Below are 21,262 nucleotides of genomic sequence, written 5' to 3' on the forward strand. Positions count from 1 at the left end.
TGCTCTGAGAGAAGACATTTCTCCTCATTTCTGTTTTAAATGGAAGGCCCCTTATTCTAAAATCATGCCCTCTAGTTCTAGTCTCCCCAATCAGTGGAAACATCCTCTCTGCATGTACTTGTCAAGCCACCTCGTTGTCTTATTCGTTTCGATAAGATCACCTCTCATTCTTCTGAAGTCGAATGAGTAGAGGCCCAAACTACTCCATTTTTCCTCATAAGTCAACCCCCTCATCCCCAGAATCAACCTAGTGAACCTTCTTTGAACTGCCTCCAAAGCAAGTATGTCCTTTCATAAATATGGAAAACAAAACTGCACGCAGTATTCCAGGTATGGCTCGCCAATAGCTTATATAGCTGTAGCAAGACTTCCCTGCTTTTATACTCCAACCCCTTTGCAATAAAGGCCAAGATACCATTGGTCTTCCTGATCACTTGCTTTACCTGCGTTCTATCCTTTTGCATTTCATGCACAAGTACCCCCAGGTCCCGCTGTACTGCAGCACTTTGCAATCTTTCTCCATTTAAATAATAACTTGCTCTTTGATTTTTTTCTGCCAAAGTGCATGACCTCACACTTTCCAACATTATACTCCATCTGCCACATTATTGCACACTCACTTAGCCTTTCTGAAATGGGGCTATCGAGCTCTGTTATAATTAAAGGCTCAAGAATGGGTCACGGAATTAAAACGAGCTGACGTAGGCTTTTGTAGTGATCAACTTTAAGGGTGTTTAAAGGGAAATAATATATATCAGAATGATGAATTGTTACAAGCTCTGTAATTTGAGGACAATTACAGGAGGCCCAATTAGAGGAAGCCCAACTGTTGAACAACAGGAAACCCAGAGGGGCAGATAAACAGAGCAAGGTGTCAAAAGTGACACAAGCGAAAAACACCATCTGGTCAAGGCAAGTGAGATAAGATAACATTCTAATGTGCTAATGAACTTTGGGGACACAGTGAGCTTTATGGAAAAGTACTGGAGAAAGGTGTGGCCAGGATTGTACCTTTACTTTGAGTGACAAGATTTTGACCATTCAAATCAATGTATGTCCCATATATTGAATGTCTGGCCATTATAGGCCGATGAACTGTATACAGACCCTGTGTTTTATTTGTTCAGATAGAGAAAGTGTGGACAGCTCAGCAATAGGTTGACTACAGACTTGTCTCTCCCTTGCAAGAAATTAAAGACTACTTGGATCTTTGAACAAAGATCTAGTGTTGAGTGTTAATTTTAAATACTCCACTACACTGCCTATGTCCTTTTGTAGATTTTATTGTGTCCTCTTTAAAAATGGCTTTGCCTCCCATCTTTATATCATCAGCAAACTTGGCTACATTACGCTCAGTCCCTTCTTCCAAGTCGTTAATATAGATTGTAAATAGCTGGCGCCCCAGCACTGATCCCTGCAGCACCCCACTAGTTACTGGTTGCCAACCAGAAAATGAACCATTTATCACGACTCTCTGTTTTCTGTTATTTAGCCAATCCTCTATCCATGCTAATATATTCCCCCAATTCCGTGAACATTTATCTTGTGCAGTAACCTTTTGTGTGGCATTTTGTCAATTGCCTTCTGGAAGTGCAAATACAACACATCCACTGTTTCCCCTTTATCAATCCTGTTCGTTACATCCTCGAAGAACTCCAGCAAATTTGTTAAAAATGACTTCCCCTTCATACATCCATGATGACTCTGCCTGACCGAATTTTGCTTTTCCAAATGTCCTACTGCTGTTTCTTTAATAATGGACTCCAATATTTTCCCAACCACAAATGTTAGGCTAATTGGTCTATAGGTTCCTGTTTTTTGTCTGCCTCCTGTTATAATTAGGGGTGTTACATACAACAATCGTACTACAATTATACAGGGCGTTGGTGAGACCGCACCTGGAATACTGTGTACACTTCTGGTCTCCTTACCCAAGGAAAGACATACTTGCCATCGAGGGAATGCAATGAAACTTCACGAGACTGTTTCATAGGATGAGGAGATTGTCCGAAGTGGACAGACTGAGCAGACTAGGCTCAAAGGGCCATATGGCCTACTCCAGCTCTTATTTCTTAAGTTTTTATAATCACTCAACCATTGGTACCTTCTGTTGCCAAGGCCCTAGCCTCTGGAGTGCCCTCACTACTCTTTCTTCCTTTAAGACGCACCTTAAAACCTATCTTAGGTAATCTGCACTAATTTCTCCTTATTTATTTTTTTTGCTTTAAAATACTGCGGCTCAGTGGGTAGCACACTCAACTCTGGGTCAGAAGGTTGTGGAATTGAGTCCCATACCAGGAACCTGAGCACAAAATCTAGGTTTACATTCCACTGCAGTGCTGAGGAAATGCTGTGCTGTCGGAGATGCTGTATTTCGGATGAGACCTTGCCAAGGTGGATGTAAAAGATCCCATGGCACTATTTCAAAAAAGAACAGCGGAGATATCTCTGGTGTCCTGGTCAATATTTATCCCTCAATCAATGGAAAAAAAACAGCTTTTCTGGTCATTATCACGTTGCTGTCTGTCGGAGCTTGCTATGCGCAAATTGGCTGCCGCGTTTCGCACATTATGACAGTGACTACAGTCCAAAAGTACTTCATTGGTCGTGAAAGGCGCTTTCTAAATACAAATTGTTATTTCTTTTCTGGTCACTGGGAACCTGAAGCCGCGCCCATTGTTCGTGCACCAAGATGGAATTAAGGTGTATAACATTATGAGGGGTCAGGACAGAGTGGATATGAAGGACGTATTTTCGTTAGAAAACGGGTCAACAACCAGAGGGCATAGATTTAATTGGTCAGAGATTTAGAGGGGATTTGAGGAGAATTGTTTTCACCCAGAGGATGGTGGAGGTCTGAAACTCACTGCCTGAAAAGGTGGTAGAGGCAGAAACCCTCATAGCATTTCAAATGAACCTGGATATCCACTTGAAGTGCCGTGATCTACAAGGCTACGGACCAGGAGCTGGAAAGTAGGTTGAGGCAGAAGAGCTCTTTGTCGACCGGCAGGGACACCATGGGCTGAATGGCCTCCTTCCGTGCTGTCATTTTCTATGATGAGAAGGTGGTAAATTTAACCCCGCTGTTCAAGAAAGGAGGGAGAGAGAAAACAAGGAACCATTGGCCGGTGAGGCTGACATCAGCGGTTGTGCAAAAACGATTCACAAGGATGATACCAGGACTGAGAGGAAAAACCTATCAGGAAACGTTGAACAGGCTGGAGGCTCTTTATTCTGGAGAAGAGAAGGCCGAGGGTTGGCCTGATGGAGGTCATTAAGATTAGGAGAGGGTTTGATCGGGTAGCTGTAGAGAAAATGTGTCCACTTTTGGAGGAGACCAGAAGTAGAGGCCATAAATCGAAGATATAAGAGATAGAAATAGCACCAGATTAAAGAATAGTTCAGAAATAGGAGGGATCAGATGGGGCAAAAGCGAGGCAGACTAAGATAGGTTTGGAGTGCATGTGATTTAATGGCTTGGACAGGGCAATTTCAAAATTTGCAGGTGACACAAAACTTGGAAGTAGAGTGAACAGTGAGGAGGAGAGTGATAGAGTTCAGGAAGATATAGACATGCTGGTGAAATGGGCGGACACGTGGCAGTTGCAAGTTAACACAGAAAATTGCAAAGTGATACATTTTGGTAGAAAGAATGAGAGGAAATATAAACTCAAGGGTACAATGCAAAAGGGGATGCATGAAGAGAGAAACCATGGGGTTCATGTGCACAAATCGTTGAAGGTGGTAGGGCAGCTTGAGAAAGCGGTTAAAAACGCTTACAGGATCCTGGGCTTCATGAATAGAGGTATAGAGTACAAAAGCATAGAAATGGTGATGAACCTGTATAAAACACAGATTCGGCCACAACTGGAGTATTGTGTCCAATTCAGGGCACCACACTTTAGAAAGGATGTGATGGCCTTAGTGAAGGTGCAGACATGATTTACGAGATTAGTTCCAGGAATAATGGACTTCAGTTACGTAAACTTTTTTCCACAGCAAGTCGTCGTGACCTGGAACACAGTCTCTGAAAGGGCAGTGGAAGCAGATTCAACAGCACATATCAAAAGGGAACTGGATAAATACCTGAAGGGAAACAAATAGCAGGGCTATGGGGAAAGAGTGGAGGAGTGGGACTAATGTGATTGCTCTTTGCAAGATGCGGCACAGACTGGATTGGCCAAATTGCCTCCTTCTGTGCTATTCTATGTGTCCATGGAAACAGAGACAATGTCCCTTTAAATATCTAGGTGTTACGCTGAGGTAAGGAGACACAATGTCCTTTTAATTACAAAAGAGAAGACAAAAAAGTGGCAGTCCCATTAACAGCCGCAAATACTGAGAATAGGACGGGATGTTCACTCCCAGGGTTAGAATCCCCATGTTCACTCCCAGGGTTAGATTCCCCATGTTCACTCCCAGGGATAGACTCCCCATGAACATTCCCAGGGTGAGAATCCCCATGTTCACTCTCAGGGTTAGAATCCCCATGTTCACTCCCAGGGTTAGATTCCCCATGTTCACTCCCAGGGATAGACTCCCCATGAACATTCCCAGGGTGAGAATCCCCATGTTCACTCCCAGGGTTAGAATCCCCATGTTCACTCCCAGGGTGAGAATCCCCATGTTCACTCCCAGGGTTAGAATCCCCATGTTCACTTCCACACTAGAACCTGTCACTGTTTATATTACACGAGACCCTGTCTCTGTTTATATTACACTAGACCCTATCTCTGTTTATATTATACTAGACCCTGTCTCTGTTTCTATGACACTCGATCCTGTCTCTGTTTATATTACACTAGACTCTGTCTCTGTTTATATTGCACTAGACCCTGTCTCTGTTTATATTGCAGTAGATCCTGTCTAAAGGGCTGTAGTAATACCTACCCTCCTGTATGGCTCAGAGACATGGACTATGTCCAGTAGGTATCTCACCCCCAGCACCCAGCTCATGGTCTACAGGGCTGTAGTAATACCCACCCTCCTGTATGGCTCAGAGACATGGACTATGTGCAGTAGGTATCTCACCCACAGCACCCAGCTCATGGTCTGCAGGGCTGTAGTAATACCCACCTTCCTGTATGGCTCAGAGACATGGACTAAAACAGTAGGAACCTCACCCCCAGCACCCAGCTCATGGTCTACAGGGCTGTTGTAATACCAACCCCCCTGCATGGCTCAGAGACATGGACCATGTACAGTAGGTACCTCACCCCCAGCACCCAGCTCATGATCTACAGGGCTGTAGTAATACCCACCCTCCTGTATGGCTCAGAGACATGGACTATGTGCAGTAGGTATCTCACCCACAGCACTCAGCTCATGGTCTGCAGGGCTGTAGTAATACCCACCTTCCTGTATGGCTCAGAGACATGGACTAAAACAGTAGGAACCTCACCCCCAGCACCCAGCTCATGGTCTACAGGGCTGTTGTAATACCAACCCCCCTGCATGGCTCAGAGACATGGACCATGTACAGTAGGTACCTCACCCCCAGCACCCAGCTCATGATCTACAGGGCTGTAGTAATACCCACCCTCCTGTATCGCCCAGATACATGGACCATGTACAGGAGGTATCTCACCCCCAGTACCCAGCTCATGATCTACAGGGCTGTAGTAATACCCACCCTCCTGTATGGCTCAGAGACATGGACTATGTACAGTAGGTACCTCACCCCCAGCACCCAGCTCATGATCTACAGGGCTGTAGTAATACCCACCCTCCTGTATGGCTCAGAGACATGGACTATGTACAGTAGGTACCTCACCCCCAGCACCCAGCTCATGATCTACAGGGCTGTAGTAATACCCACCCTCCTGTATGGCTCAGATACATGGACTATGCACAGCAGGTATCTCACCCCCAGCACCCAGCTCATGGTCTACAGGGCTGTAGTAATACCCACCCTCCTGTATGGCTCAGAGACATGGACTATGTACAGTAGCCACCTCAAGTCGCTGGAGAAATACCACCAACGATTTCTCTGCAAGATCCTGCAAATTCCCTGGGAGGAGAGACACACCAACGTTAGCGTCGTCGACCAGGCCAACATCCCCAGCATTGAAGCACTGACCACATTTGATCAGCTCCGCTGGGCAGGCCACTTTGTTAGCATGCCAGACAAGAGACTCCCTAAGCAAACGCTCTGCTCGGAACTCCTTCACAGCAAACGAGCTAAAGGTGTGGCAGAGGAAACGTTACAAGGACACCCTCAAAGCCTCCCTGATAAAGTGCAACATCCCCATCGACACCTGGGAGTCCCTGGCTAAAGACTGCCCGAAGTGGAGGAAGTGCATCCGGGAGGGCGCTGAGCACCTTGAGTTTCATCGCCGAGAGCATGCAGAAATCAACCGCAGGCATCAGAAAGAGTGTGCGGCAAACCTGTCCCACCCACCCCTTCCCTCAACGACTATCTGTCTCTCGTTTTGGACTGTTCAGCCATCTAAGGACTCATTTTTAGAGTGGAAGCATGTCTTCCTCGATCCGAGGGACTGCCTATGATGATGATGATGACCCAGAACTGCACACAATACTCCAGTGCGGCCAAACCAGAGTTTTACGTGGGTTTAACATAATATCCACATTTCTGTACTATATACCTCTTTTGATGAAGCCTAGGATCCCGTAAGATTTTGTAACCACTTTCTCAACCTGTGCTGCCACCTTCAGTGATTGGTGCACATGTACTCCTGGGTCTCTCTGTTCACGCACCCCTTTACAATTGTACCCTTTAGTTTATATTTCCTCTCCTCTTTCTTCCTCCCAAAATGTATCACTTTTGAACTTTTCTACGTTAAGTTTCATCTGCCAATTGTCTGCCCATTCCACCAGCCTGTCTATGTCTTCCTGAAGTCTGTCACCATCCTCCTCACTGTTCACTGTACTTCCAAGTTTTGTGTGAGCTGTAGACTTGAAAATTGTGCCCTGTACACCCAAGTCTAGGTCATTAATATAGATTAAAAAAAAAGCAGTGGCCCCAATACCAACTCCTGGGGAACACCACTTCCTCCAGTCTGAAGAACAACCGTTCACCACTACTCTGTTGGTATCACTGAGCAACTTTCATATCCATGCTGCCGCTGTCCCCGTTATTCCATGGGCTTCGATTTTGCTGGTGTTGCTAACACGCCTGGGATCACTAAACAAAAAACCCAGTCTGTTAATCACTTTCAGCTACTGGACTTAGCATGTACCCTACAGCATCTCTTCTACCCTCAATATGTGAATAGAGCATCACGCCTGCAAACCTGGTTTAAGTTTATATCCACTCAGCAAATCTATTTAAGCAAAGACTGCAGGCCAATGAGACACTGTTAAGCTGCCAGTGTGCTACTGGTTTGATTGGCATTTTGCCTTTAATGGACTCCATATCTTGGTCTCTGTATTTAAGGAAGGATATACTTGCATTGGAGGCAGTTGAGAGAAGGTTCACTCGGTTGATTCCAGAGATGAGGGGGTTGACTTAAGAAGATAGGTTGAGTAGGTTGGGCCTCAGCACATTGGAGTTCAGAAGAATGAGAGATGCTTTTATCGAAACATAAGATAATGAGGGGGTTCGACAAGGTGGATGCAGAGAGGATATTTCCACTTTCACGAGAAACTAAAACTCGGGGACATAGTCTTAGAATAGACTAAGTGAACGGGCAAAAGTTTGGCAGATGGAGTATAATGTTAGAAAGTGTGAGGTCATGCATTATGGCAGAAAACAAATCAAAGGACAAGTTATTATTTAAATGGAGAAAGATTGCAAAGTGCTGCAGTACAGCAGGACCTGGGGGTACTTGTGCATGAAACACAAAAGGTTAGTATGCAGGTACAGCAAGTGATCAGGAAGCCCAATGCAATCTTGGCCTTTATTGAAAAGGGGCTGGGGTATAAAATCAGGGAAGTCTTGCTACAGTTATACAGGGTATTGGTGAGGCCACACCTGGAATACTGCGTGCAGTTTTGGTTTCCATATTTATGAAAGGATACACTTGCTTTGGAGGAAGTTGAGAGAAGGTCCACTGGGTTGATTCCGGAGATGGGGGGTTGACTTATGAGAAAAGATTGAGGATGTTGGGCCTCTACTCATTGAATTCAGAAGAACAAATGAGAGGTGATTTATTGAAACGTATACGATAATGAGGGGGCTTGACAAGGTGGTAGCAGAGACGATGTTTTCACTGATGGGGGAGACTTGAACTAGGGGGAATAATCTTAGAATAAGGGGCCCCCATTTAAAACTGAGATGAGGAGGAATTTCTTCTCTCAGAGGGTTGTAAATCTGTGGAATTTGCTGCCTCAGAGACCTGTGGAAGCTGGGACATTGAATTTATTTAAGACAGAGATAGACAGTGTCATAACCGATAAGGGAATAAAGGGTTATGGGGAGCGGGCAGGGAAGTGGTCCTGAGTCCATGATCGGATCAGCCATGATCGTATTAAATGGTGGAGCAGGCTCGGGGGGCCGTATGCCCTACTCCTGCCCCTATTTCTTATGTTCTTATTTTCTTATATAGTGGGTGTCTGGTATGGGAGTGTGGATTGACTCGATCTGTCCATCTCTGGTATGTGGATGAGGGTTTTACTCTGTATGTTCGTTTCTGACACGAGAGCGTGGATTTTATCCTGCACCTGTCAATTTCTGGTAATTGCCTGTGGGTTTCATTCTGTATCAAAAAGGGCCACATTACAACATAATTCTAAAAGGACAAAGATTGTTAAAAAAAACAAGCCTGAAGGCTCCGAGTCTCAAAGCGAGGAGCATTCGTAATAAGGTGGACGAATTAACTGCACAGATAGCTGTTAACGGATATGATGTAATTGGGATTACTGAGACATGGCTCCAGGGTAACCAAGGCTGGGAACATAACATCCAGGGGTATTCAATATTCAGGAAGGATAGCCAGAAAGGAAAAGGAGGTGGGGTAGTGTTAATGGTTAAAGAGGAGGTTAATGCAATAGTAAGGAAGGACATTAGCTGGGATGATGTGGAATCTATATGGGTAGAGCTGTGAAACACCAAAGGACTGAAAACGTTAGTTGGGGTTATGTACAGACCACCAAACAGTAGTAGGGAGGTTGGGGATGGCATCAAACAGGAAATTAGTGATGCGTGCAATAAGGGTACAGCAGTTAACATGGGTGACCTTAACCTAGATATTGATTGGGCTAACCAAACTTGTAGCAATATTGTGGAGGAGGATTTCCTGGAGTGTATAACGGATGGGTTTCTAGACCAATATGTCGAGCAACCAACTGGAGAGCAGGCCATCCTCGACTGGGTCTTGTGCAACGAGAGAGGATTAATTAGTAATCTAGTCGTGCGTGGCCCCTTGGGGAAGAGTGATCATAATATGGTAGAATTCTTCATTAAGCTGGAGAGCGACACAGTTAGCTCAGAGACTAGGGTCCTGAACTTAAAGGAAACTTCAATGGTATGAGACGTGATTTGGCTAGGATAAACTGGCGAATGATACTTAAAGGGTTGACGGTGGACAGGCAGTGGCAGATATTTAAAGATCACATGGATGAATTACAACTATTGTACATCCCTGTCTGGCGTAAAAATAAAACCGAAAAGGTGGCTCAACCGTGGCTAACAAAGGAAATTAGTGACAGTGTTCAATCCAAGGAAGAGCCATATAAATTGGCCAGAAAAAGCAGCAAACCTGAGGACTGGGAGAAATTTAGAATTCAGCAGAGCAGGACAAAGTGTCTAATTAGGAGGGGGAAAATAGAGTATGAGAGTAAGCTTGCAGGGAACATTAAAAAATGACTGCAAAAGCTTCGTAATATATGTGAAGAGAAAAAGATTAATGAAGACAAACATGGTCCCTTGCAGTCAGAATCAGGTGAATTCATAATGGGTCACAAGGAAATGGCAGACCAATTGAACAAATACTTTGGTTCTGTCTTCACTAAGAAAGACACGAATAACGTCCCGAGAATCTAACGGGAAGGAAGGAACTGAGAGAAATCCTTATTCATCAGGAAATGGTTGTCGGGAAACTGATGGGACTGAAGGCCGATAAATCCCCAGGGCCTGATAGTCTTAATCCCAGAGTAGTTAAAGAAGTGGCCCTAGAAATAGTAAATGCATTGGTGATCATTTTCCAGAATGCTATGGACTCTGGATTAGTACCTATGGATTGGAGAGTAGCTAATGTAACCCCACTTTTAAAAAAAAACAGAGGGAGAGAGAAAACATGGAATTATAGACCGGTTTGCCTGACATCGGTGGTGGGGAAAATGCTGGAATCAATTATGAAAGATGTAATAGCAGAGCATTTGGAAAGCAGTGACAGGATTGGTCCAAGTCAGCTTGGATTTATGAAAGGGAATTCATGCTTGACAAATCTTCCAGAGTTGTTTGAGGATGTAACTAGTAGAGTGGATAAGGGAGAACCAGTGGATGTGGTGTATTTGGAATTTCAAAAGACTTTTGACAAGGTCCCACACAAGAGATTAGTGTGCAAAATTAAAGCACATGGTATTGGGGGTAATGTATTGACGTGGAAAGAGAACCGGTTGGCAGACAGGACGCAAAGAGTAGGAATAAACGGGTCTTTTTCAGAATGGCAGGCAGTGACTAGTGGGGTGCTGCAAGGTTCAGTGCATTGATCCCATATATTTACTAAATATATTAATGATTTAGATGATGGAATAGAGGGTAATATCTCCAAGTTTGCAGATGATACTAAGCTGGGTGTCTGTGTGAGCTGTGAGTAGGATGCTCAGAGGCTGCAGGGTGACTTGGAGAGGTTAGGTGAATGGGCAATTGCATGGCAGATGCAGTATAATGTGGAAAAATTGAGGTTATCCACTTTGGTGGCAAAATCAGGAAGGCAGATTATTATCTGAATGGTGACAGATTAGTAAAATGATGGTGCAAAGAGACCTGGGTGTCATGGTACATCAAGTCACTGAAGGTTGGCATGCAGGAACAGCAGGCAGTAAAGTAAGCAACTGGCATGCTGGCCTTCATAGCGAGAGGATTTGAGTATAGGAGCAGGGACGTCTTACTGCAGCTGTACAGGGTCTTGGTGAGACCACACCTTGAGTATTGTGTGCAGGTTTGTTCTCTTAATCTGAGCAAGGACATGCTTGCTATTGAGAGAGTGCAGCGAAGGTTCACCAGACTGATTCCCGGGATGGCAGGACTGACATATGAAGAAAGACTGGATCGGCTATGCTAACACTCACTGGAATTTAGAAGAATGAGAGGGGATCTCATAGAAAGATATAAAACTATTACAGGACTGGACAGGTTAGATGCAGGAGAATGTTCTCGATGATGGGGAAGTCCAGAATTAGTGGTCACAGTCTAAGGATAAGGGGTAAGCCATATCGGACTGAAATGAGGAGAAACTTTTTCACCCAGAGTGGTAAAACTGTGCAATTCTCTACCACAGAAAGTTGTGGAGTCCAGTTTGTTGGATATATTCAAGAGGGAGTTAGATGTGGTCCTTACGGCTAAGGGGATCAGGGGGTATGGAGAGAAAGCGGGAGTGGGGTACTGAAGTTGCATGATGAGCCATGATCATATTGAATGGCAGTGCAGGCTCGAAGGGCTGAATGGCCTGCTCCTGCACCTATTCTCTATGTTTCTATGTTTCTTTCCATTCCTGGTGTGTGAGTGTGTGTTCTGTGCTGTATCTGTCCATCTCTGTTATGTGAATGTGAGCTCTACTCCATACCCGGCATTCTCCAGTATGTTAATATTGTTTTACTGTGTACCACAAATTCCTGATAGAGTATTGGTTTTACTTTCTAACTTTCAATTTGTGTTATGGAGATGAGTTTTATGCTGAATCTGTCGGTCTCTGGCAAATGTATCTGAGTTTTACTCTGTATCTATCTGTCTCTGGTATGTGAGTGTGGGCCTTTTTCTGTATCTCTCCATTTCTGTTATGGGAGCCTGGGTTTTATTCTGTACCTGTCAAGTTCTGATATGTGATTGTGGGCCTTACTCTATAACTGCCAGTTTCTGTTTAATTATGAGTGGACTTTCCTTTGTCCCTGTCAGTTTCTGGAATGAAAGAGAGATCTTTATTCTGTACCTGTCAATTACTGGTTCGTGAGTCTGGGCATGACACTGTATGTCAATTTATGTTATGGGAATATGGATTGTAATATGTCAGCCTCTGATATGTGAGTATGGGTTTAATTCTGTATCACTCAGTCTCTGATATGTGAGTGTGGGTTTTTACTGTATCTCTCAGTCTCTGATATGTGAGTGTGGGTTTTATACTGTATCTCTCAGTCTCTGATATGTGAGTGTGGGTTTTATACTGTATCTCTCAGTCTCTGATATGTGAGTATGGGTTTTATACTGTATCTCTCAGTCTCTGATATGTGAGTGTGGGTTTTATACTGTATCTCTCAGTCTCTGATATGCAAGTGTGTGTATTTTTCTGTAACTGTCCGGTTTTGGTGTGTGTTGAGGTTTAATCTGTGCCTCTCAGTTTCTGCTATGGTAGTCTGGGTTTAATCTGTATTTGCCAGTCTCTAGTATGTGAAGGTGAGAATCAATTTTACTTTTTACCTGTATTTCTCAGATATGTGAATGAAGATTTTGCCTTCCAAGTGTCATTTTTCAGATGTCTGTGTGTGGGTTTTACTCTGCCCCGATCAGTTCCTGCGATGCAAGTAACAATTTTACTTACTGCCTTTCAGTTTTCCGATATGTGCCCATGGGATTGACACTTTACCTGTCATTCTGGTATGTAAGTGGGGATTTTATTCTGTTACTGTCACTTTCATATATGTGGGTGTGTGTTGTATACTGTATCTGTCAGTCTGTGATACGGGAATGTGGGTTTTATTCTGCACCTGTCATCTTCTGGTATGTTCGGGGGGTTAAATACTGAATCAGTCAGATTCTGAAACATGAATATGGCTTTTGCTCTGTACCCATCAGCTTCTGATATGCGAGTGTGGTTTATACATTCTATTGGACATTTTTTCTGATCGATGATTGTCTTTTATTCTCTACCTGCCAGTTTCTGGCAAGTGAGTGTGGGTGTTTAATGTATCTCTCAGTGTGATCTGTTTCAATGGTGAAACAGCATCTGATTCTACTGCTCCATGTGGCTGTAAGATTCACAATGTAACTCTGCCACTTCGGATCACTGTGGGACTGACAGCTTCTGCTGTCTGTGACAATAGGATTGAGGCCAGTTCTGTGTCTCTGCGCTCTGTGAGTGATAATCTACTTACTGTGTGTGAGAAGGAGCTGCCTGCACTGTTCTTTGTGTTCCGGGTGGAGGAAAGATCACATTTGTTCTGGCTGAAGAATTTTGCTCTGAGATTAATAATACGAGAACATTATTAGTTCTAACATATGGATGCGGGGAGAATATAATGTACATGAGTCAGTGACAATGTATCTCTCGATCATCAGCAACACGGTTCTGGAGAACTCAGCTCACCGAAACAACATAACCCGTCTTTAAAATATCTTCCCCCACACTCCTCTCCTGGTGCCTGTAATAGATGCACTTTGTGAAACTCCCCACATCCGCACTGTCAGGCTGTGTTTCCACTGCTCACTACCCAAGAACAACAGACACGGTGAGATTGGAACTGAATCAGGAACATTCACTGCTGATTTGGGGAAAGAAAGCAGCAATGATTTGAAAGAGCGAGGTGGTTTACTTTCTCTGTTAACTTACACTGTCCACACACAGCCCGAGAATGGCCTCTTCCTTCCCCCACTCACATCAAGTTCCGGAACTAGATCCTGCTCCACTCTGCCTCTTACACACAGCCCCTGACGGAACTAAACCAGGAATAATCACTCCTGGTTTGGAGAGAGAAAGCAGCAATGATTGTAATTACCAGATTCTGACCATTCTATCTCCCTTACCCTGGACAGACGCTGTCCACACACAGCCCGAGAATGGCCTCTCCCTTCCCCCACTCACACCACGCACTGAGACTGGTTCTTGCTCCACTCTGCCCCTTGCACACAGCTCCCGACACCCCCTAAACTCCCCCGGACTCAGCGCCGATCTCTGAGCCCATCTGCGGACACGCTCCCAAAGAGCTGCGCTGCTGCTTGCTGCCTTACACCGGGATCATGGTGTCTCCATTCCCGGCTGTTTTAAACCACCTTCTTCCACTCACTGAGTGAATGGTGATCACAGGCAGGGCTGGGGGAGGGGAGGGCGCATGTACAAGTCTGCTCACTGGGAATCGACACAGGCGGCGGGTCTGAACCGCGCATGCGCAGCTCTCTGCAATAAATCACTCTGTAAAAATCAAAGTGCACTTTTCCCAATTTACTTTTATCAGAATCTGAGCAAAGGAACTGGGCCTGGGGAGAAAAGACAGAGAATGATTAAAGCTGGGAACCTTGTCTCTTGGAGATTCTCAATGTGGGATCATTCCATGCAGGGTGATTCTCTCCATGAGCCCGTCTTCACAAAGCCATCCTGCAGAAACATCAGAGGGACAAGGAAATGGGAGTGTTTGCTGGGACCGTGCAGGAGTTAATATCCGACAGAAACAATCTGAGATCAGTTTAATTACAGTAAAACACTCGGTCACTGAGAGTAATACTGAAGTGAATAATCAAGGGGCTATAGTGAGGGAGTAACTTAATACAATAACTATTCATAATGAAGCAGTACTCAGAAAAATAATGGCAGACAAGTCACCTTGCCCTGATGGCTTACATCATAGGGTCTTAAGAAAAGTGGCTGCAGAGATAGTGGACACATTGGTTGTATTCTACCAAAATTCCCTGGATTCTGGGGCGGTCCCAACAGATTGGAAAACTGCAAATGTAACGCCTCTCTCTAAAAAAGGAGGCAGACAAAAAGCAGGAAACTATAGACTAGTTAGCCTAACATCTGTCATTGGGAAAGTGCTGGAGACCATTATTAAGGAGGCAGTAGTGGGACATTTGGAAAAACATGAAAGGGAACTCATGTTTGACAAATTTGCTGGAGTTCTTTGAGGATATAATGAGTAGGATGGATAAGGCAGAACTAGTGGATGTGGTGTATTTGGATTTCCAGAAGGCATTTGATAAGGTGGCACATAAGAGCTTACTGCACAAGATAAAAGCTCACTGGGTTGGGTTCAGTGTATTAGCATGGATAGAGGATAGGTTAACTAACAGAAAACAGAGAGTCGGGATAAATGGGTATTTTTCTGGTTGGCAAATGGTGACTAGTGGGGTGCCGCAGGAATCGGTGCTGGGTCCTCAACTATTTACAATCTATATTAATGACTTGGATAAAAGGACCGAGTGTAATATAGCCAAGTTTGCTGGGTGAGAAAGCAAATTGAGACACAAAAAATCTGCAAAGGGATATAGACAGGCTAAATGAGTGGGCAAAAATTTGTCAGATGTAGTATAATGTGGGAAAATGTGAGGTTATCCACTTTATCAGAAATAATAGAAAACCAACTTATAATTTAAATGGAGAAAAATTGCAAGTGCTACCCAGGACAGAGAGACCTGAGGGTGCTTGTGCATAAAACACAAAGATTTAGTATGTAGGTACAGCAAGTAATCAGAAAGGCAAATGGAATGTTGGCCTTTATTGCAATGTGGATAGAATATAAAAGCAGAGAAATCCTACTACAAATGTACAGGGTATTGGCGAGACCACACCTGGAATACTGCGTGCAGTATGGTCTGCGTATTTAAGGAAGGGTATACTTGCATTGGAGGCTGTTCAGCGGTTGATTCCGGCGATGAGAGTTTGTCTGATGAGGATATGTTGAGAAGGTTAGGCTGATACACTTTGGAGTTCAAAAGAATGAGAGGTGATCTTATTGAAACATATGATATCAAGGGAAGTCGACGAGGTGGATCCAGAGAGGATATTGCCACTCATAGGGTAAACTAAAACGAGGGTGCATCGTCTCAGAATAAGGGGTCACCCATTTAAAACTGAGATGAGGAGGAATTTCTTCTCTCAGAGGGTTGTAAATCTGTGGAATTCTCTGCCCGAGAGCAGTGGAGGCTGGGTCATTGAATGTATTTAAGGCAGAGATAGATAGCGTTTTTAGCGATAAGGGATTAAATGGTTATGGGGAGCGGGCAGAGAAGTGGATGTGAGTCCATGATCAGATCACATGATCTTACTGAATAGCAGAGCAGGATCCAAGGGCCAAATGATCCACTCCTGCTCCTATTTCTTATGTTATTATGTTCTTACGAAACAATAACCCTGGGAGAGTAGATGGGGACTCTAAACCTGGGACTGTACATGGGGACTCTAACCATGGGACTTTACATGGGGACTCTAACCCTGGGACTGTACATGGGGACTCTAACCATGGGACTTTACATGGGGACTCTAACCCTGGGACTGTACATGGGACTCTAACCCTGGGACTGTACATGGGACTCTAACCCTGGGACTGTACATGGGGACTCTAACCATGGGACTTTACATGGGGACTCTAACCCTGGGACTGTACATGGGACTCTAACCCTGGGACTGTACATGGGGACTCTAACCATGGGACTTTACATGGGGATTCTAACCCTGGGACTGTACATGGGACTCTAACCCTGGGACTGTACCTGGGGACTCTAACCCTGGGAAAGTACCTGGGGACTCTAACCCTGGGAAAGTACCTGGGGACTCTAACCCTGGAACTGAACATGGGGACTCTAACCCTGGGACTGTACCTGGGGACTCTAACCCTGGGACTGTACATGGGGACTCTAACACTGGGACTGTACATGGGGACTCTAACCCTGGGACTGTACATGGGGACTCTAACCTTGGGACTGTACATGGGGACTCTAACCCTGGGACTGTACATGGGGTCTCTAACCCTGGGACTGTACATGGGGACTCTAACCCTGGGAGTGAACAGCTCTGGGGCTTTCCTGTTACAAATGTCTGGGATGTAACCAGAAGCTGAGCACTGAGCAGCGCCTCTCGGAGATGGTGAGAAATCCGAGGTGTCGAGAATAAAATAACTGAGCTGTTACTTTACCAAGATGGCCGCGCATGCGCTTTGCTGCTCACTGAACCAAAATGGCGGAGAACAGACTCTGCCTCACTGTACAAAGATGGCCGCCGTTACCCTGGGCCTGTGACCGGGAGAAAGCCTCGAGGCTGCAGCCGCCGATATTCTGGTTATTATTCCGGGCTTCCGGCAGGCACCAGTTGTTTATGAAGCCTCCCCGCCTACCCGCTGGTCAATTACTCACCTCCGACCCGCTGAAAATGGACTGTTTTGCGGAACAAATGATCACCATGTCCGCGCCGCCATTGCACGCACCGCGCATGCTCCAAACACAGCTTGGTCTCGCGCCTGCGCACTGGGTCTCTGAAGTCTGGGCTCGGCACGTCCTCCGTCGCGGGGAATGCTGTGTAAAAACCAAAGGTTACGTCAATGAATGGAAAAGGATTTACTGGGCTCTCATTGGGCACTGAACCATGTTCATTCTGGCACTGAAACTTTGTTTCTGCTGATCTGAATAACCCTGTACCTGAGCTGGAGATTAGAGTTCTGTCTCAGTATTGAATAAATCAGCTTGTTTCAAACACCGTGTGTCCAATATTTCATTTCTCCATAAAAAGAGACTAATAAATGTTTCCTTCACTTCCATTTTGGGCCTTTTCTTACTCTAGATTATTTCACTTCTCACGTAATTCATCTTTTACCACATCAAATCCCAAACTTGTTTTGTTTGATTATACGGCTTGTGGATGTCTCAGACTGAACCGGCCTGTCTCACTTTACACTCATTTAACGTTCCTTTGAACCAACCCTTCAAAGAACTATCTTGCGTCAGACTGTAAATCTGTTATTTTCTGTATTTAACGATTTTTGAATGCGGTAAATAGATCTTCACACATACTGCATGTGATCAACTTTGAAATGTTCTGACCTTTGTAATTGCCTTTGCTAATTTTGATGGGTTAGTTGATAACAATTACTTGTTACTAACATACCTTGCAGTATTTCTTGCATCTAAATAATTGTTTAAATACTTCCTTTATCAGGTCTTTAGCTTCCCCACTGATCTCTGTTTCTTCTTGTGGGGGAATCGAGAACTAGGTGGCAAAATCTGAGAATAAGGGGGCGCCCATTTAAAATGGAAATTAAGAAGAATTTCTTCTCTCAGAGGTTCGTGAATCTTTTAAATTATCTACCCCAAAGAACAGTGGAGTCTGGGTCATTGAAAATATTTTAGTTGCAGATAGAGTGATTTTTGAAAGATAGTGGAGTCAAGATTTATGGGGAGAGGGCAGGGAAATGGAATTGAGGCCAAGATCAGATCAGCCAAGATCTTATTGAATGGCGGGGTGGGCTGAAGGGGCCAGATGGCTACTGCTGCCCATATTTCTTATGTTCTTAGCCTTGGTGAGGGGCTGGGTTTAGATGTAGGTTTAGTGGTTGTGGTTTGTGGTTAGTTGTTACTTTGGGATTAGTGATTTAGATAGTCATTAGGATATTCGGCTCAGGATATAATGATTAACTTAGAAAGCACTATTGGCAATATAAGTGTTACTGGACATGCCCTTTTCCATTTCATGTTTTTAACCTCACAGAGCCGAGTCACAAAACAGCCTCACAATGTGTTCATTTAAGGAACCTTCTTTCCTGCGCAAGCCTTGTTTCTTTCTGTCAACAACACATCGTAATCTCTACATTACTCATGGAAAAATAAATTAGTGACATTAGATTTGTGTATTTTGGAACAATAACAGATGGATACAATTGTTGCACTGGTGATATCTAATCATCAAACTGCCTAAAAAGGACTCCTGACAATAATCTGTCACCAGGCCCCACCAGTCACCGTCTGATTCCTCCATTGTCTCTTCATTCATTACCCACCTCTCCCACTAGAGCTGCTTTCACCGGCATGACCATTCTCCATACTGAGGCTCTCTCCTTTCCAAGGAGAGCATCATCACCGGCACGGACTGGTTAGTCCGAATGGCTCATTTCTGTGTAATTCTGTAATTTTGTAGTCTCATTGTAAGTGGTCCCTGGATTTGATGATTCATTGTAACTGGTCCCTGGATTTGGTGCCTCAGTGCAAGGGTTCTACGGATTTGATGTCTCAGTGTAAGTGGTCCCTGGATTTCATGCCCCAGTACAAGTGGTCCCCTGATTTGGAGTCACAATGCAAGTTGTTCGTGGATTTAGTGTCTTAATGTAAGTGATCCCTGGATATTGTCATGTATTCAACTATCATTGCAACCCTTGTATAAGTTGACCTAAGTTGTACACCTTGAGAACATTGACCACAAAGGGGTAACTTGTGGCTGACACTCCTAACTTGGACTTAGAGGTATAAAAGGGAAAGCTCAACCCACCTTCATCGCTTGAGGTCTTGGTAATAAAGGTAACTGGTCACAGAGTGACCTTCTCTCAAGTATGGGCCTCGTATTCATTTATACTGTATAGTAAGGACATATCATTGGCGACGAGAAACTGGGATTTAAACCACGTGAGCATAGCCATTAGTAGCACAGAAGAGAGGTACTGTGTTGGCGATGATTGGGACGACTTTATTGAGAGACTACAGCAAAGTTTTCTCACTAAGTATTGGTTGGGACAGGATTCGACTGACAAATGCAGAGCTCATGTCCTGATGGTTTGTGGATCAAGAACGTACTCCCTGATGAAGGCCCTTCTAGCACCAGAGCAACTGGGGACAAGACGTTCGAAGAGCTCAGTAAGTTGATCGGGGAACACCTTAAACCTGCAAGCAGCATGCACATAGCGAGACACCAGTTTTTCATGCACTGGCGGTGAGAAGGGAAAAGCGTTCCTGACTTCATGGCAGATCTCCGGCGACTGGCGTGCGTATGTAAGTTCACAGATGCAAGCAGAGCGGAGATGATGCGAGAATTTATTTTTGAGGACATCGGGCATGCTGGGGTTTTCAGGAACCTGATTGAGAGCAAAGACTTGACCTTGGAAGTGGCCACTCTGATAGCCCATTCATTTATCTCAGGGGAGGAAGAGACCAGAATGATGTATGACAAAAATCTTGGCTCAAATGCGGAAAACGACCAGTTAGTCAACATTGTTAATGCGGCACACAGTTCTCTAATCAGACAAGGGCAATCGGACATGCCCCAGCATGCAGTCGAACCCAAAAAGAGAATTCAACAGAGACAATGGCTAGCTGAACGGTGATTCATTCCATTGCAATGGACAATGCGGCCAGTAATGGGGCCATCAACACCTGTAAATGGTGCACTTCAGGACAGTTACAGAGACAGTCAGAGACGATCGACTGGTAATGGACCTTTTGTTTCCAACAACTGGTCCTCCAGCTCATGCTGGAGTTGTGGAGCCAAACATCCAGCCAGAGCCCACAGATATCAGCAATATACCTGCAGAAACTGCAACGTCAGCGGCCATTTGGCACGTATGTGCAGGAAGCCTGCAGCCAGGTTAATGTACGAGGAGGACGGGCCAGATGTAAGCTCTAGGAGGCCAAAGAAATACTGGGGAAAATCACTGGAAGCTGAAGTTCAGCGAGTTCATGTGGAGCACATATACAGTTCATTTACCAGTATGCCACGGATAATGATGAAAGTGCTCCTCAATGGCATCCCAGTATTAATGGAGCTAGACACGGCGGCCAGCCAGTCCCTGATGAGTATCAACCAGGTTGAAAGATTGTGGGTGTTCAAGTCCAAGAGGCCAAAATTATTGAAGATTGATGCACAGCTACGGAGATCATTCGGAGAACAGGTTGCCACTCTGGATTGTCCTGGGGGATGGTCCCACACTACTGGGGAGGAGTTGGCTTGCTGTCATGAATTGGAAATGGGGCGATGTCAATGCATTTCTTCTGTGGAGCGAGTATCATGCTCACAGGTCCTGGACAAATTCGACTCATTATTTCAACCCGGCATCGGCACTTTCATGGGGGCCAAGAAAGTGATTCACATAAACCCGGACGCCAGGCCAATACACCACAAGGCCAGAGCGGTGCCGTACGTGATGCGGGAAAAAATAGAATGCGAATTGGACCGCCTGCTGAGGGAAGGCCTCATCTTGCCATTTGAATTCAGTGACTGGGCGAGCCCGATTGTGCCGCTGCTCAAGGCGGATGAGTCGGTCAGGATATTTGGCGCTGACAAGGCCACAATCAATCGGTTGTCACTCCAAGACCAGTACCCGCTACCGAGAGCGGAGGACCTCTTTGCGACACTATCCGCTGGCAAAACGTTTTCAATATTGGACCTTACCTCAGCTCACATGAACCGGGAACGGTGAGTGAGTCGAAAAGGCTGACCACCATCACGACACATAAGGGGTT

The 21,262-nt window shown here is 44.9% G+C and overlaps 1 long non-coding RNA gene across 1 annotated transcript in view; it reads right to left on the bottom strand.

The window, feature by feature from the left end:
* LOC139240656 (uncharacterized) overlaps positions 1-17,258 on the bottom strand; it is a 36,452-nt gene extending 19,194 nt beyond the window's left edge. Inside the window, exons 1-3 of the long non-coding RNA XR_011588737.1 lie at positions 17,177-17,258; positions 14,347-14,426; positions 13,210-13,294 (exon numbers count right to left, since the gene is read on the bottom strand). This is a non-coding gene — a long non-coding RNA (uncharacterized lncRNA). The remainder of the gene's footprint in view (positions 1-13,209; positions 13,295-14,346; positions 14,427-17,176) is intronic.
* Positions 17,259-21,262: the final 4,004 nt, after the last annotated feature.

Source organism: Pristiophorus japonicus, chromosome 33, assembly GCF_044704955.1.
Source record: "Pristiophorus japonicus isolate sPriJap1 chromosome 33, sPriJap1.hap1, whole genome shotgun sequence".
In the NCBI taxonomy this organism is placed as follows: Eukaryota; Metazoa; Chordata; class Chondrichthyes; family Pristiophoridae; genus Pristiophorus; species Pristiophorus japonicus.